Source organism: Alosa alosa, chromosome 17 (genome assembly GCF_017589495.1).
Source record: "Alosa alosa isolate M-15738 ecotype Scorff River chromosome 17, AALO_Geno_1.1, whole genome shotgun sequence".
NCBI classification, from domain to species: domain Eukaryota; kingdom Metazoa; phylum Chordata; class Actinopteri; order Clupeiformes; family Clupeidae; genus Alosa; species Alosa alosa.
Genome location: NC_063205.1, coordinates 14,307,880 through 14,324,750, shown reverse-complemented (window position 1 = coordinate 14,324,750; position 16,871 = coordinate 14,307,880). Strand labels below are relative to the sequence as shown.

Below are 16,871 nucleotides of genomic sequence, written 5' to 3'. Positions count from 1 at the left end.
TGTGAATTTTCAACATGGTGGCCGTGGCAGCCATTTGTTTTCGGCAAGGCAGTGGGCGAATATCCGGAAGTGGAAACACCCATGGATCCGAGCCTAGGAAAAGAGATACCAGCCGGATGCTAACCCCGTTGAGTGCCCATTCATATTTTTATATCAGATAACTTTACATCTGAAGCCTGTGTTCAATATAAACACTACAAGGCTTTACAGGCCTACGTACCTAATAATTCATTAATACCTGAAAGTCAACCTGTCACTAAGATTGGAGCTCTACCGCTACTTCCCTAGGTGGCACATGAGTGGTCAACCCTCCTGACTGTGATTATGCAGGCAAACCAACTACGTCGCCTGGTAGTTGGTGAAAAACATCCAACTGTTATCTCTTTTGACATGGCCCTCTACGAGAAGGTTGTTCAGCTGTTGGATTCCAGACCTGATCTGAAGAACTGTTCCAAGGCTTGGGGAATTGCACACCACAATGGCTGCTCTGAGAGCTCTTGGGACTTCTATAGAAAATTCAGGTATAGATGATGCCTGGATAGAATCGGATGTCTTTGGCGCAGCAACAACTAGGCAAATCCTTAAATGTACACACTACAAGCGTTCTTTGCGTGCCCATATCTACTCATATGTGGCTCTGTACGAATTGGTTCTGGAGCAATTCTTTATGGAGAACCCACAGCTGAGAGATGTTTGCTGGCAGGCAACAGAGCAAGTTGAATCGGCCTGCTCTGAGAAGGACAAATCCACCAAGGTTGAGTGCACAATGCAGGCTAACAGTACATTCCTTGAAGCTTTGACTAATGCCGAATTTGTGAAATCATTAAATGATTGGGAAGCAAAGAAAGCTAAAAATGCAATGTTCAGATCCATCATGAACTACTTGCATCGAGTGGAGACAATCCTCTTCTTTGTGGCAGCTTCTCGCACTGCTGATCTTGCACTCCATCTTCAAGCTGCAGAAGGACTTAGTAAGCTTTTCTTTGCATTTGACAGAATCAGCTGGGGCCAAGATACATTGCTGACATGCATGACCTCAAAGCTAAGCACCCTAAGACCTGGAAGGAACTTCAAGAGGGTAATCTCTCAGTCACAAGGAGTGGCATTCCTTTTGTGTCAGTTGGTGCAGGTCCATTGTGGCCTGATTGGAATCTCCAACAATGGCAATGCTAGACAGAGGTTTTTCCTAGCAACACCTGAATTGTCATGTTTGGCAAGAGAGTTTAAGAGTCAGTTTGGATTTGGGACAGCAGGCAAAAGCAAACATCCTGGACTAGGACCTAGTGAGATAAACAGAAACCATCGGGCAATAAACAAGATAAAGGCTGCCATACTCAGTCATGGCAATCCAGTTACTGCTAAAGTTGACAGGTTGTACAACATGATCACACATGCCTATGTCCCACAAGAATCTGTAACACAAATCTTGAGTGTTGATGCGAGTGGACAGAAATTGTATGAAGACTATGTCAAAGACAGAATCAATGGTGACAACAGCCTTTGGTCACCTGTCAAGAAACAAAACAACAAAATGTTCACGTCAGGCAACCTTAAATCCTCTGTAGAAGTTAGAGACAAAGTAGGGATGTACTTCAATGCTCAGACAAATCTAAACTGATACATCTTTTAGAAAATCTCGCAAAGGAATACCAAGATAATGAGAAGCAACCACACAACCTGCATGTGAGGACATAGGATGTCATGGTTCTATTCAATATGCTCATCCCACTCGCAAAATCGCCCTTGTAGACGGCATGGTGGTTGTTCAAAAGTTGACAAAGCCAGCAACTGTAGGCACAGTCAAAAAGCTAAGTTCTATGACAGACTAATATCTGTAACCAGAGACTATGATGAGGTAATTCTGGTATTTGACACATACAAGGCTGATTCTTTGAAGCATACCACAAGGCAGAAAAGAAGACGACGAAATGACCCTATCCAGTACCAAATTAGAGATGATACAAACATCAAGAACATTCCGATGAGCCGTTTACTCTCCCATGACCAGACAAAAACAGATCTCACAGAGTATCTGGCATCAAAGACCATTGAATACAGTAATAACTCCCCCAAGCTCATCATATCCTCTGCTGCAGGACACTCAAAAGCAACATCCAACTGCACTTTGAAAGAAACAACCATGAAGAAGCAGACACCTTGTGGATTTATCATGCAGTTTTGGCATCACATCACAACCCCTCTGATGTTCTTCTCTCCTGACACCGATGTGCTATTACTTGTCATAGCAAACTATAAGAGTCTGTTGAAAGATACTTCTATTTCAATGACATCTGGGATTCTGCAAGTGGAACAAATTTGGACAGCTCTAGGTGCAGATCGTGCAAAGTCTTTACCTGCATTTCATGCACTCACAGGAGCAGACAACACCGGGCGTTTTTCTGGAATAGGAAAGACCACTTGGTTCAACATCTACTTGAAAGCAGATGATTGTGTCCTCAATACTCTACAGATGCTTTCACAAAAAAGTGAAGTGACAGAGGATCAGCTGTCTACTTTGGCTAAGTTTGTAATGTATGTGCTGCATACTTACCAAAGGGGATCCAGATTGACAATATCCCAGAATTGAGATGGTATCTTTTCTGCAAGCACATGACAGAGAGTGACAAGCTTCCACACACATCTGCTGCTCTGAAGGAGCATGTCCTGAGAGCCCATGTTCAGGCCAGAGTATGGGGACAGGCAGATATTGCACACCAGGAGTTCCTTGACCCATTACTCAATGAATACTTCAAAGATGAAGATAGCCAGCTGAGACCAATCACAACAAAGTCTCTGCCTGCACCTGAAGCCATCATTGAGATGGTAAGATGTCAGTGCAAAAACGATTGTGCTTCTCACAAGTGTTCATGCAAATCACATGGACTACCGTGCACTGAGCTATGTCGGTGTGGAACAGACTGCCAGAATGATGATGATTCTCAGAATATTTTACTTTTCAGAGTATTATACACTTTTCCGTGACAGTGAGGATGATAGGGGTGTGTAAACTGTTTGTTGCTTTGGATGAGTAGGAGGAGTAAGGGAAGGGGAAAGTTAGTAAATAGGAGTAAGGATGGGGTAGTGGTCATTTAGATTGAGATTTTGTTTTTAAGTTATGTCTGCTATATCTTTTTTTTTTATGAAAAACAATAAATAAAAAGAAAACACTAAAACAAAAACACAAAATATAATAAAATAAAGATGTCCTCCAATGAGGGGTGAATGGGTAAATAAAAAAACAACAAAAATATAACATTAAAGCAGCTATTTGGCAGTAAAATATTAAACAAAAACCCTAATATGGGTCAATGATCATCTAAATATATTTGACATGATTTCTTGCCATACAACATGACAATTTGACTGCTAGAAATTAAATTCTAGGTAATCCTGGAGATGTGAGATTGAGAAATTAGTATTTGAAGGCGGCCATTGGTCATATTGACCTTTGAAAATTGTCAACCAAAGATTTTTTTATTCTTCATACTCTAAGGTTTCCAAAATATATAGTTTTCATAATCCCCCAAAAAATTGAACGAAATTACACAAGGAAGCTGACTAATTGTCAGTGTTACCTATTTAGCGACGTTTGGCCATCCCCAGCAACAGAAAACCTTTTTAGCGATTAGCGACAAATTTGGGAACTTCTCACAATGATGGCAAACTCGGTTTCGTTGTTGTTGAAACGTAAGAAAATCACTTTTCTCATGGCTTTGTCATTATTTTGTGAATTAAGCTACATCTTGTTTGCCCATAGCATTGGCCCATGATTAAAAAAGTAACGACTGGCGTATGAAGTAGTAGAGCACGTTAAAGCATGGAAGTAAATGTTCTACAGATCTACAGCAACTTCTGGTAAGATTACAACTTATACGAGTAAACGAGACGAGAGGTATGTGGCCTCAACCAGAGCCTGTCTACGGAGAGCCTGTTTACTTTCATTGTATCGAACCTTCACTCATTGTTCCTCTAGGGGCCGCCGCTAGCTAGAGCAGAATGAATGGGAGTCTATGGGGCTAGACGGGTAAAATGTATCTTTATTATCGTCAAAAGCTTAGTTTTCTCTAGACTCAACCATAAATACATGCCTGTCAGTTGGAGCAACCCAAAAAACTAGATAATTGCTGGAGATTTTGACGATTTATGGTGATCTTTGCTCAGATTGACGTTAATGCATTATAGGAGTGGATCACCGCGGCAAGATGGCGTCTCGATTGACGCATTCGTTCCAATGAACAGCAGTAGTCAAGGCGACATCTAGTCAGCATATATATATCTTTGCTGAACCAGGACAAAGTAGCCTATTATCAACCTCAACACGCTATGGACGAGAGTGAAAAGGAAAAGACCAGGCACCTAATTAAACCAAACCCTATATGGCCCTAGCCTGGCTAGCGCCACCACTTCTCAATGAGACGTGGTCTGGGAACCAAACGTTCATTTTCTCGTATTTGAAAAAAATGCCCAGATCCGTTTATTGGGTGCCACGGATGTCTATCAAATGCGTCTGTGCATAGCTCATCATCGTCTTGCTTTCCCACCTGTTCTGTGATTGGTTCCCTATCTCAGGCGTAAAATTTGCTCCATGGTCTCCAGGCTGCCTTAGCAGCGTGAATCAAATCGCGCGCAAGGCAGCATGGGAACACCCAGGCTAATATGGCCCGACATGTTTTGAGGATTCATGAATCAAACTTTCAATAAAAGGAAAATATTATGTCAGCCATTATTGTTAGGCCTACATAGAAATTATTAGCCTGTATTGCTTTTAGATTACATGATTGAAGTTGAGACAAGATTGCAACACAGACACTTTAATGTCATTGTTCTCATTGTAATGGCAAAGCTTTAGGCTAGGCCTGGGCTATTTCTTCTTTATTTCTATGTGCATGATATTATGGATTATGGACATTTTCTGGAAAGAAAATAACGTAAATTCCCAAACAGAGAAAGCATCCTACATAAAACAGGGCTACCCACAAATAACACAAATTTCGCCTGACTCTTGCAATACAACGCAACTCATTCCGACACTATGGTTCGCGCAATTCAAAGCCTTTGAATCAGGCTCCGAAGCAGTCACGTGGGTGTGTGTCCCAAACGAAGCTTCATACGTCACACTCAGAAACCGAGGCCTCGTTTGTCATCAGTCACATGATTTTTATGGAAACGACACAAGCCTCGAACCAGGGCTTCATCTGGCACGCCCCTTTCTGCTTGACACAAGCTCCAAAGCCTCGCTTTATTGGGCACATCACTACTTGGACCCGTACATGGTACGGGCGCTGTAGCCTTTTGCGCCACAGCGCCTCCCCAAGATTTGGTACTTTTTGCCTGGATTTTTTTCTGTTTTTCCATTTTTGCCTGCCTGTGTTCATGTTAATGAAGACTGGCCTGCTCCCGTTAAGGAGGATTGGCTTTTGTGTTTTGCCTGCGCTCTCTCTGGAGTGTCCATTTGCCTGTGTTCTGTTTTTCTCCTGCCAGTGTTTGCCTTCGTCAACTGTTTTCCCAGAGGATTTTTTTCCAGAGCTGTTTTTGTTCAATTTCTGACTGCCTTTTGATGAGGATTGGCCCAGTGTGTTTATCCCTGTGGACACATTCGTTTTGAGAGTGTAGGCTGACAGTGATATTCATGTCCCATGCAGTAATGTTTTCATACAGGCAGTGTGTGGTAAATGGATGAGGTAATGTTTTTGTCCTGGTTTAAACCTCGCAGGGCACTCATTCAACAAGTCTTGGCTTGGACAGTTGTGTCACTACCTCGCTGCAGGGTTCCCCTAAGGCTCCATGCTGGGTTCTCCTCACGTCCCAACTTTTTCTGATTTGGGGTTGTATTAGTCCAGCTCAAAAACTTGGCACACAATGCACAACGATGATGATGCACTGGGCCAATCCCTCTAGTCAAAGTCTGCTTTAATGTCAATTTCTTCACATGCCAAGACATACAAAGAGATCGAAATTACGTTTCTCACTATCCCACGGTGGAGACAAGATATATTTTACCAATTAAGTCCACAGACAAACATAACATTCAAGTAAACAATAAAAAGTAAATAAGGCACATACAATTAGGTTGAAAAATTAGGTTGAAATTGTGCAATTGTGCATAGACAGTCAATATAATAGTGCAAAGTCAGGCCAATAAATGGCTGAGGTAGTTCTGTTTGACCTAAGTAAGCAAGTGGCATAGTGGTGGAAGTTATGTAAGAGCAGCAGAAGTGTGTTGTGTTTTCAGGACAACAACAGATTGCAAAGTGTGCAAGTGTACAAGTGGAGTAGTGCAAGTGGAGTAGTGCAAGGCAGCCATTGTGGGTCCAAAGTCCAGGATGTTATGTAGCTGAGGGGGGAAGGGGGGAGAGAGTTCAGCATCCTAACAGCCTATGAAGCTGTTGGTGAGTCTGTTGGTGGTACTGGAGCGCAGGCTTCTGTACCTCTTCCCAGAGGGCAGTAGATCAAACAAATTGTGAGCCGGGTGACTTGCATCACTCACAATTGTGGTCGCTTTGCGGGTGAGGTGGGTGGTGTAAATGTCCTTCAGGGGTGGTGTAAATGTCTTTCTACATCAATCAATGGCAAATTATTATGATAATTTCGTGTTTTATTTGCCATTTTGTAAAATCCCATTGATTTCTGTTGGAAGACTCCTTGCACGTTGATATTACTGCACCACTGTCTATGCTTCAGGTTCAAATATTGAGCAGAGGTTTATACACGGTTGTGAGGTGTCTGAAAAAATAGTTCCACAATAGCAAATAAGACGGCTGGAAATCATACATTACGCCGATATATTTGATTTTAATAATCAACAAACACCACTAACCATTGGGTGAGTTGCACAGTTTTGAAAACGAACGTTAAGGGTTGTTTTAGGACATGTTTGAGTATGCCTGTTGGCAGCCACTCTGAGTAGTCAAAGGCGATTCAAAACGAGTCAGAAAAGTCGAGACAGGACCAATCGTCAAAATTTCGGTGTCCACCACTCTAGTTCATCCAAAACAAACCAGAAAAGGGACTCAAAGTGCTAAATACCAGAATTTTCCTTTAACATATTTGGACATTACAATAGAGGCTTTCTTAATCTATTTCAATAATTTTACAACGTTTCTAAGACGTTAGTATATATTTTTTACACTGTAGGAATCACATACTATAACATATATTCATACCAACACGATCAAATTATCAAATTCGTGACAACAGAGTTTTATTTTAGCATGGGTTTCCTCCGTAAAAGAGACCTGCATGTAACTTCACAGCATGCGGTTAAAATCCTTACACTTCTGGACTCTATTCATCCATTCCTTCAATAGCACTGTAGAATGTTGTATCTGCATTGCATTGATAAGCTTTGATTGGCCCAATGAGCCACGTAGTCACGTGAGCAGGAGACCCCTGTTGGTTAGTTGGCTAGCGATGTTGGAATTGATAACATGTACTAGCAATGTTAAATAAAACTTCATAAGAAAGCCTCCGTCTGAGCTACAGTATTCTACACGGTGTCAGAAGTAAAACGCCTACGTCGTACTACTAAGTGGTTAGTGGAACATTTGAATTGGGCCGTATATATGGAGAGAGATAGCTGTCAAAATATTTGTGTCCATAGATTTGATACACGTGTGTATTTGTCTGTAGTTGTGCATAAAATAAATATTTGTGATTTCTCGAATGAGTCCAGTCGTGCATAAAATATATTGTGTGTATTTTATCCATCAGAATACGGATGAAAAAAAAATATGAATCCAAAAATTACAAGTACGAAATCAAACTTTACAGTTGGCTTTCTTTGGTATGAGTATGACTTCGCACAAGTGACTCAACTGTTAAAATACGTCATCGCAGGCATTACTTGTTGAGAAAAGAAACATAGATTGAGATTAAGACTGCGCATGCGCTGAGACGAATCCGGCGGGGGCAGTGCCATTACGGCGGGTTAGGCACCGTAGCTCGTAGTTGACAAGTCGGCGCTAATGTTTGTGATAGCTACCTGTGGAGTTGAACAAATCGTCTTTTTTTCCCTTCGTTTTTTGGCTTACGATGTCGGGAAGAACCTGTTACAACAGCAGTGGGAAAATACAGATATGGAACAAAAATATATAAGTTCACCCACCGTTATTACACAGCCTGCCCCTGTGTAACACCATACATAAGCACTACACAGATTCCCAGGGCGAGCCGAAGACCAAGCTGTTCGTCAGAAGTGGATTGTGAACATCAACCGAAAGGATTTTGTTCCGAACAAACATATCACGGTAAGTTTTGTTTAACAGTAGGGCAATTCCATGCAAAGGTCATCCTTACCATGGAAAAAAAAAGTTGTGCAAACGCAAATAGAACTGTTGTTAAAATCTTAATTTAGGTCTATATTTTATTGTTTGAAACTGATCTGATTGAATTTGATGGAGAATGACACTCTTTTTACATCATAAATATGGTGTGCAACCATACAGAAACAACATTTTTCACATGGTAATATTATACATATTTAAAAAGTGGATAAATGTACCCAAGGTTCAAACAAATTGTGTCATTTGACAAATTCCAGATTGACAAGGGAATGGTAGAGCAATGTCTATGCTCAGCTTGCCTTTAAGAGCACAACTCCTTACATTTGTAAGACTTTTGTTTTTAAGTCAGCAAGTTCCATGGCCATGTCCCATCCATAACGTTTTATAGGAAAAGTTTATGCTACACATACAGTGTTGATGCGACAATGTCCATAGTGTCTGTGCAAAGCTGATTTATATCAACGTAAAGTGTGATGACCAAATTGTGCCCCTTTCTTACTTTTAAAACCTTTAATGGTGCGTTATGGATGTGACGTTATTCATGTTACATAATGTGAATTTACAAGACTGGGGACTTTATTATACCTTTATTAAAACGTCTGTTCTGGTGGCATGACAGTTTCAATTATTAGGATGATCAAAACCTCAGGGAGGCCTTGCCTAACCATTAGCAAAACAAACATAATATTAAAATACCTCCAGTCATTAGCCTAGCCATAGCCTATTTTCAAGTGGCCTAATAATGAAAATCTGAACGATTATCTTCCTGTAACTGCCATACTGTTGTTGTACAGTAACTGGATTATCGTGTTAGCTGGTGAAGATGGCTGACTTTGCAGCTGGAGTTAACATAGCAACCTCCTTCTGTTGCAGATCTGTTCAGCCTGCCGTTCACGTCTGCTTAACACGTTCATTATCTGCTTTAATTTTAAATGTGACACGATATGACAGCATAAGTGTCAGGTCCTCTGTAGCTAATACCCACAGAGTAACATGAGTAAGGGCAGCAATAAACTAGATGTACCACATAGCGGTACAAAATATGACCGCCTCTCAGTCCTGCATATTCTCTTCGCAAAAAAAATAAATCCACGCTTGTCAATTTGTCTCCATCTCCTACTCCTGCAACTCATGTGCATGTAAATGAGTGTGTGCTGTGAGTTTGCTTTTGTTTATAAAGTGTGTGTGTGTGTGTGTGTCTGTGTGTGTGTGTGCATAATGCGTATGCGTGCCTGTGTGTGTGTGTGTATGTGTGTGTGTGCGTGTGTGTGTGTGCCTGTGTGTGTGTGTTTATGTGTCTGCATTCATGTGGGTGGGTGTTTGTGCATGTGTGTGTTTATGTGTCTGCATTCATGTGGGTGGGTGTTTGTGCATGTGTGTGTGTGTGTGTGTGCTTGCCTGTCTGTATGTGTTTATGTGTGTGCTTGCCTGTCTGTGTGTGTGTGTGTGTGTGTGTGTGTGCGTGTGTGTGCATGTGTGTGTGTGCACGTGTGCGTGCATGTACTTTATGTGTGCAAATCATAAATGAGTGGGTATGGGTTAGGTTGATGCGGGCTCTTGAGACTAACATACCATAAATATTTTGTTATCTTGGGTGCAACGGTTGAGGTAGGGCTAGTTATTTAGGGGAGTGGCCACCAAGTTTCATGTTCCCTAGTTTCATGTTCCCTGGCGTTTCAGTAACCCGGGAATCACTGACCAAAATTGATGACGGTAAAAGAAAAAAATACTTTTTTATATTTTAAATGACTTGTTGTCCTGATTCTTCCTGTGGATCTTAGTGGGCACTGAGGAAGCAATAATTTCATCGCTAGTTTTTCATGATTACTATTTCAATTGTTTCATATCAAAATTCACTACTTAAGTATGTGTTTTATGTAGTTTGTCGAGGACTGGTTCAGACACGTCACATCCATAACGTGAAACCGTCACATCCATAACGCCAGTTTTTCCTACATAATGCATTAGAAAATGACGCATAGTTTCAAAAACACACTTTTTGTGTTCATTCAAGTCTCCTTCATGCTACATATATCATAGTTTCGGCAGTTTCCTTAAAAATTCACAGTTTGTAGAAAACCTGTAATCTCTCACAAAAGTGTGTCCATTTCATGTCACATCCATAACGCTGATAAAATGCCTTGTATTCTAAGGATGAAATTGATTATATGAAATTTGAGGATTTCTCAGTATTCAGAGGACAGAGGTTACATTAAAAGTTATGCAAATGAATTCACTGATACTAATTTTGCCCACACTCTAAGGCATTTTGTTTACCAATATGAGTCCAATTGTCACATCCATAACGCTGGAACTGCCCAGTATTAACCCTTAAAGGTGTAGGTTTTTGAAAGTTCCGCAACAATTGAAGGTTCTAAAATTCTATGTTGAATTCAATGAACCCAGATATTCTTTAGAATGTTCATTTCTCAACATTCCTGTCACACCGGTGTGACGGTACTCCTTTAAGGGTTAATCTTAAATCTTGCCAGTTGCCACAATGACTAGCATGCTGTTGTCTAGTCTTGCATGGCGAAACATCAGCTAACTTTAACGCTATCTATGTTGGTGTGTTAAGACATGGCACCAAATATTTGACGTAGAAGCAAACTATCGCACGCACTATTTGTTTATCCAGCACTGGCTTTGGAAATAACAATGTCCACAGACAAGGTAGAATATGTTGCATGATTTTATGAAAGTATGATGTATTGCGACATCAGATGCAAGTCACATTTGTAGTTTCTTATGTCTCATTCCATTGAACTACAGATCCGCTACCCGATCTGGTAAACTTACATAGTGCGGTTATAGCTGATAGAGGGCCGCGAAGCGAATGCAGAAGTGCTGTGCACCCTGTTTTGAGTTGATGAACCACTGAAACGATTTTGGAAACATTATTTTAAGGTAGAAAAAACTCTTTGGTGTTGCTTTAACCATGAAAACATCAGTCATTTGGAAAGATCTTAGTGCGTTTTCCTCCGATTCAGTATTGTAATAGTTTTTGGGTAGCACTCACATTTAAAACTCATTGATTGTTTTTGGGTTAAATTTGTTGTTGTGCTGAGTTATAGTCCACATGTAAGTCAATGTCCTTTTCTCTATATTTGTATTTTATCAGGGGTCAATGTCATCTGGAAGAGCACCTCCCAAAAGAAGATGTCTTCAGCCCTTACAAGAGGACACATCATGTGCTTGGAACTTGTGTACAATGGAATAAAGAACAGTTGTCATAAGGAATCAATTGAGATGCTTTTGTTTCTTCACCCAATAGACTTTGCGTTGCACAGACAAAAATAAATAAATTTTGGAACCGCAAAGCCGTGCGTGTGTGGTGTGTGTGGATACGTATGTGTTTGTGTGTGCCTGCTTGTGTGTGTGTCTGTGCGTGTGAGTTTGTGCATGTGTGCGTGCGTGCGTATGTATGCGACAGGTCTACTGTGTTTGTATGTGTGTGTTTATGTGTGTGTGTGTGTGTGTGCGTGCATACGTATGCCTACATGTCTACTGTGTTTGTGTGTGTGTGCGTGTTTATGCATGTGTGTGTTTAGGCGTGTGTGTGTTTATGCACGTGTGTGTATGTGTCAGTGTTGCAGTATGAGTCCGAATCATGAGCTAAATTTAGAGACTCGTGACTTGACTTGGACTTGAGCACTGAATGACTCGAACTTGGACTCGGACTGTGTGTGTGTGTGTGTGTCTGTGTGTATGTGTCTGTTTGTGTGTGTGTCTGTGCGTGTGCCTGCATGTGTGTACATGTATCTTTATGTGTGTGTTTGTGTTCATGAGTACGTGTACTGTATGTGCATGCATAGTGTACAGTCGCTAAATGTAAACATATGTGAACCTGTCTACATGTCTACGGTGTGTGTATGTTTGTGTGTCTGTGTGTGTGTCTGTCTGTGCCAGGGTTGTGCACAATTCGAATTGCAATTCTGCTTCCTGTTTGCTACCGGAATTGAAATGCAAGTGAAATTCAAGGATTGAATTGGAATTTAAGAGCCAGTTTCAACTCAATTCTGTAATTTTGCACAAGCCTGGTCTGTGCGTGTGTGCATGCATGCATGTGTGTGTCTTGTGTGTCATAAATGTGGGGCAGCCGTGTCCTACTGGTTAGGGCTTCGGGCTTGAAACTGAAGGGTTGCCGGTTCGATCCCCGACCAGTAGGGAAAATGTGTGTGTTACACTAATTCACGGATGGGATAAATCCAGAGACTAAATTCCCTGTATACGCAAGTATACGTGGCCTGATTTACATTTTATTGTCTGTGTGTGTCTATGTGTGTCTACTGTATGTGTGTGTCTGTGTGCCTGCATGTGTGTGCATGTGTCTTTATGTGTGTGTTTGCGTGTGTTCATGAGTGTGTGTGTGTGCATGTACAGTCACTAAATGTACACATAATTAATTTATTGTATGGTTCCCCATGAACAGAATTCCACGAAACTTTGCATGCATTCAGAAGGTGTCATAATGATCCTACACTTCTGTGCAGTTTTGAACCAGCCAAAGATACCTGTGATTACAATGCCTCGTTTTTTCTATTTCATTTTTAACTAGGCGGCGCTATACATCAAATGAGTGGATATGGGATGGGTTGACATGGCCCCTTGAGACCAACATACTAAAAAACGTGGTCCTCATAACCCAACCCAACCACCCAACAAGTTTCGTGCAGCCCAGTCTTTCAGTGTCCCGGGAATCATTGACACAAAATTACTGAAGAAAAAAAAAATCCGGAAGAAAAAAAACTAAACCTATATGACCTCCGCTTCGCTATGGAGCTATCATAATAAGACTGTGTCTGGTGAACAACCTGGCAAAATGGCGCTCTCTGGTGGTAGACTTAATGTATTGCATTGCTCATTATTTGCACTAGTATGCCATGTCGCTCCTATCTAGACCAAAGGTGAGCAGATTAAAGCACGTTATAAAACAGCCCTAATCGACACATGATTACTGGAGTCTAGGAAGACAAAGATTCCCACTTGGGCCAAAGGTTTCATGGTGTGAAACCTGCCTTAGCATTCCCGGTACTCCAAAATTGTGTACAACGTTGCAGCAACCAAATGAAGGATTTATTGAAGTTGAATATACCAGTGAAATATTTTAGACAGAAAAACTGAAAATGAAAGCTTAGTAACACCCATGGTCTAGGTGTGAACTTATAGATAACTGATGAGAGAAGCTGATCATTGATTTGAGATGCTGCGCTTACAACCTCATTAACTCATCTTTACTCACCATCAGTGTGTCACAGTAACACGCACAGTCAACCTAAACAAAAGATTTAAGTCAGTTGTTTAGAGTGTGATAATTCTGATAAAATGAAATAGATTCCCATGATTCTTTGCTATAAACGTGGAAGCAATCAAATATAGAGGTCAGTGTGTTCACTTCTTATAAGCTGCACTAAAATAACAATGCAATGTTGGACGTGGGTTGTGTCTTTGGGTTTGTGACGTGGGTGAATGCAGTTAAATGCTGGTGAATGATTGTAAATGGAGTGTGGTCAGGGCAACCATTGCAGAGAAATCCATTGAAAAAACTTAAGAATTTCTTCAATTATGTATGAAGAATACCAAAGCTTCAAATGCAAAACCTAAACCCCTCATTAAGTGTTTACAAGCATAGCCTGGTCAAGAAGTCTTAAGGCCCACTCAAAATGTATTGCCAATGATGTGATTGGTTCTCACTGTTGTGAGTCCCTTAGGGGGGCTGATATGGGATGTTACTAAGATGGATTTGCGTGGGGATTTGGTGTGAAATCCTGGCCCTAAGGAGACAAGGCAGAGAGCAAGCTAGGCTATTTCTAGACCCCATTACTAAAATTGCTCTTATAATCTGGCATAGTTTATGATCCCCTATTCATTCATTACTGACCCACCTGGCCCGACTCATGTACCTTACTCAGTCTGTAATGCACATTAGATCTGATTTCCCAGCCTAGGGTCACCCAACACACACCATGCACAAGCGCAGGCAGGCACACACACTCTCACTCCCTCTCTCTCGCTCTCTCACACACTCTCTTTCTCTCTCACTCACACACAGGGAGAGAGAGAGAGAGATGCACAGTATTCCATTCAACAATCATTCCATTCAAGAAGTTGCACTTTATACACATTGACACATATACACACAAACAATGCAAGGGACATTTGCCTTGAAGGATAAGGAAATGCATATTTCAACACACAACATTTAAATATCCTTTTATCAGTGGCTGTAGAAGGATATGGAGATGTGGCATGTTCAAATAAGCTGCACTGAGTGAGTCTGCATTTCAGAAACAGTTTAGTACAGGAAATCCGCCTAAAGAGAGCAGTATCTATTACGGAGATCAATAAGCAGTATCTCTTACACAAATCGATCATACATTTAGTTGGGTAATTGGCAATTAGTGGGAACTGATAAGAGGTTCTCTAAAACTTGTGAGGGTATGTGTTCTTTCTGCACTGTCACTGTCTAGAAAATTCGCAATAGGATTCTGAATCATATAGCTTGACATTTTAAGCTGAAAATTTGTGTAATGGCTCTATCTGAACAGAAAGTCATGGGTGTCAGACAGTATGTGGGGGTGGATGGGTAGGTTTGTAGCCTACAGGGGGACTACGTATGAAAGGGATACTGCCGGTAAGTGCCTTAACTCATTGTCCCGCTGACGATGTGTACAGGGCTTCAGACAGAATAATGCAATGAAGTGCATTTCACTATTTTACCATATCAGCGTATTTTCTAACATGAGCTACACACTGCAAGCGACTGTTGGTTAAGCTTACAGCGCAGTCTTTGTTGATAACAAATAGGTAGCCTTCTTAGCCAGATAAACCAATTACGCAATGTGTGTCATTTGGTTTGTTATGGCTCTGTTAATAGTACCATGGATGTAGGCCTACGCTAAGGTTAATGGGAGGGGGATTTGACGTGTTTGCTTTATATTTGCTTTAACCGACATGAACTTCCCGTACTCTGCTAGCCTTCCCGTACTCGCTAACCCTGTCAACGCTGACTCTCAGAACAGCGTCAACGTGCGTCTGCCGCCTCTGCGTCCCCACCACGACATCAGTGCGCTCAGAGCTGTCTAGGGGAAACTTGACAGATTTCAATCGCACAGTAATTCTGCAACTGGTAAAGAGGAAGGGCTTCTGTTTGATAAGCGGTAACAACTATCTAGTGGACATGAACAAGTGGAATAACCAACACGTGTTGAACAGGAGAAAAAGACAACGACGTTTATTTTGATCGTTTTATACCTTATCATCCATGAAGAAGACAAACGTAAGTAATATACATATAAACATAGTCTACATTCAAAAGCATGCTTTCTGATAAATGTTTGCCTGGCTCTTTCAAAAAAAAAAAGATTTAATGTATGCTACACTTGCACCAGCCTATTTTATACAACTGACTAAACTTAGTGTAGAGAGAGCCTAAATGCGCTAAGGAGAGACATTGCCTATATGAAACCATAGCGATTCCTTTTGTGTCTCTTATTATTTTAAACTACTTACTGGGTGTTTTTAGATTGGACAGAGCGTTTGCACCTTCGCACTACTGCTGTCGACTTTGGTGACAGGTGGCGAAAAAGGCAGAACTCCACTCACGGACGATGTGGGCACACTGGACGTTCTGGTGAGTGTTCTACCTCCACTACTGCCCTTGCGGGTTCAGAAAACAGTCAAACTCAGGGAAACCACGTCCCATTCATGAAACAATGATAACTGTATTGACTCCATTATGAAACAGAAACAATTCGTTTTTTGTCGGCCGCTTTAAGTCGAAATAAATTAAGTAGATTTGTGTCTGGGTTTAGGGATAAATGGAAAGTTGGCTAAAACAAAGGCCTACAAAATGTAGCAATACTTAAGGCAGTCTGATTCCAAATTAAGGGCCTCTTAATAAACAATATATGGGTTTCATAGCTCAGTTTGAAGCATAATTCAGATTATTATAAGTATATTTTGAAGGATTGTAAGGATTTTGTCTTTCATGGCTCTCTAAACGAGATTCCCTCCCTCCCTTTCTGTTTTTGTCTGTAAAGAAAGGAAACATTCCCCAGGACTACAGAATCCCACTTAATCACGCTCCTAAAGCAGTGGTAAGTCTTGCATATGCCCTGCATCTCAGATTAGTGTGATCAAGACCAGACTAAGACTGGGATTTTTAACAATCAGATTACCCTGGGTGGACTGCCGACCTCCATTCAGAGACAGTGGCGCCCCCCAGAAATGTGTGACCAGATAGGGACCACTGGAAATTTAAGGGTGGCACAGGCACACCGAAACCAAAAGCCAGAACTGGATTTCTGGATTCAGCTTTTCTGTTAGACTGTTGTATGACTACTATGTAGTTGAAAACTATGTCAGTGAGAACAGTTCAGAAATATGTAGCTTTTTTATTTCACTTTTAATGTTACTAATTGTCTGACGTGCATTCACTAATTCTGGTACAGTTGACATTTTCAGTTTCACAAAAGTCCTGTTTAATGTGTTGTGTATCTATATACATGTACATGTGCTAGCCAGTTTGTTGTTCTTCAAATAGGCTAGTTGTCCTTTTCCTTATTTCAGACATACACAGAAAAGGTG

The 16,871-nt window shown here is 41.1% G+C and overlaps 1 long non-coding RNA gene across 1 annotated transcript; it reads left to right on the top strand.

Annotated features, from left to right (window-relative positions):
* Positions 1-15,272: 15,272 nt before the first annotated feature.
* On the top strand, positions 15,273-16,381 carry LOC125310108. Its single transcript, XR_007196238.1, has 3 exons — positions 15,273-15,561; positions 15,808-15,915; positions 16,325-16,381. It is a non-coding gene; the product is annotated as an uncharacterized LOC125310108 (long non-coding RNA).
* Positions 16,382-16,871: the final 490 nt, after the last annotated feature.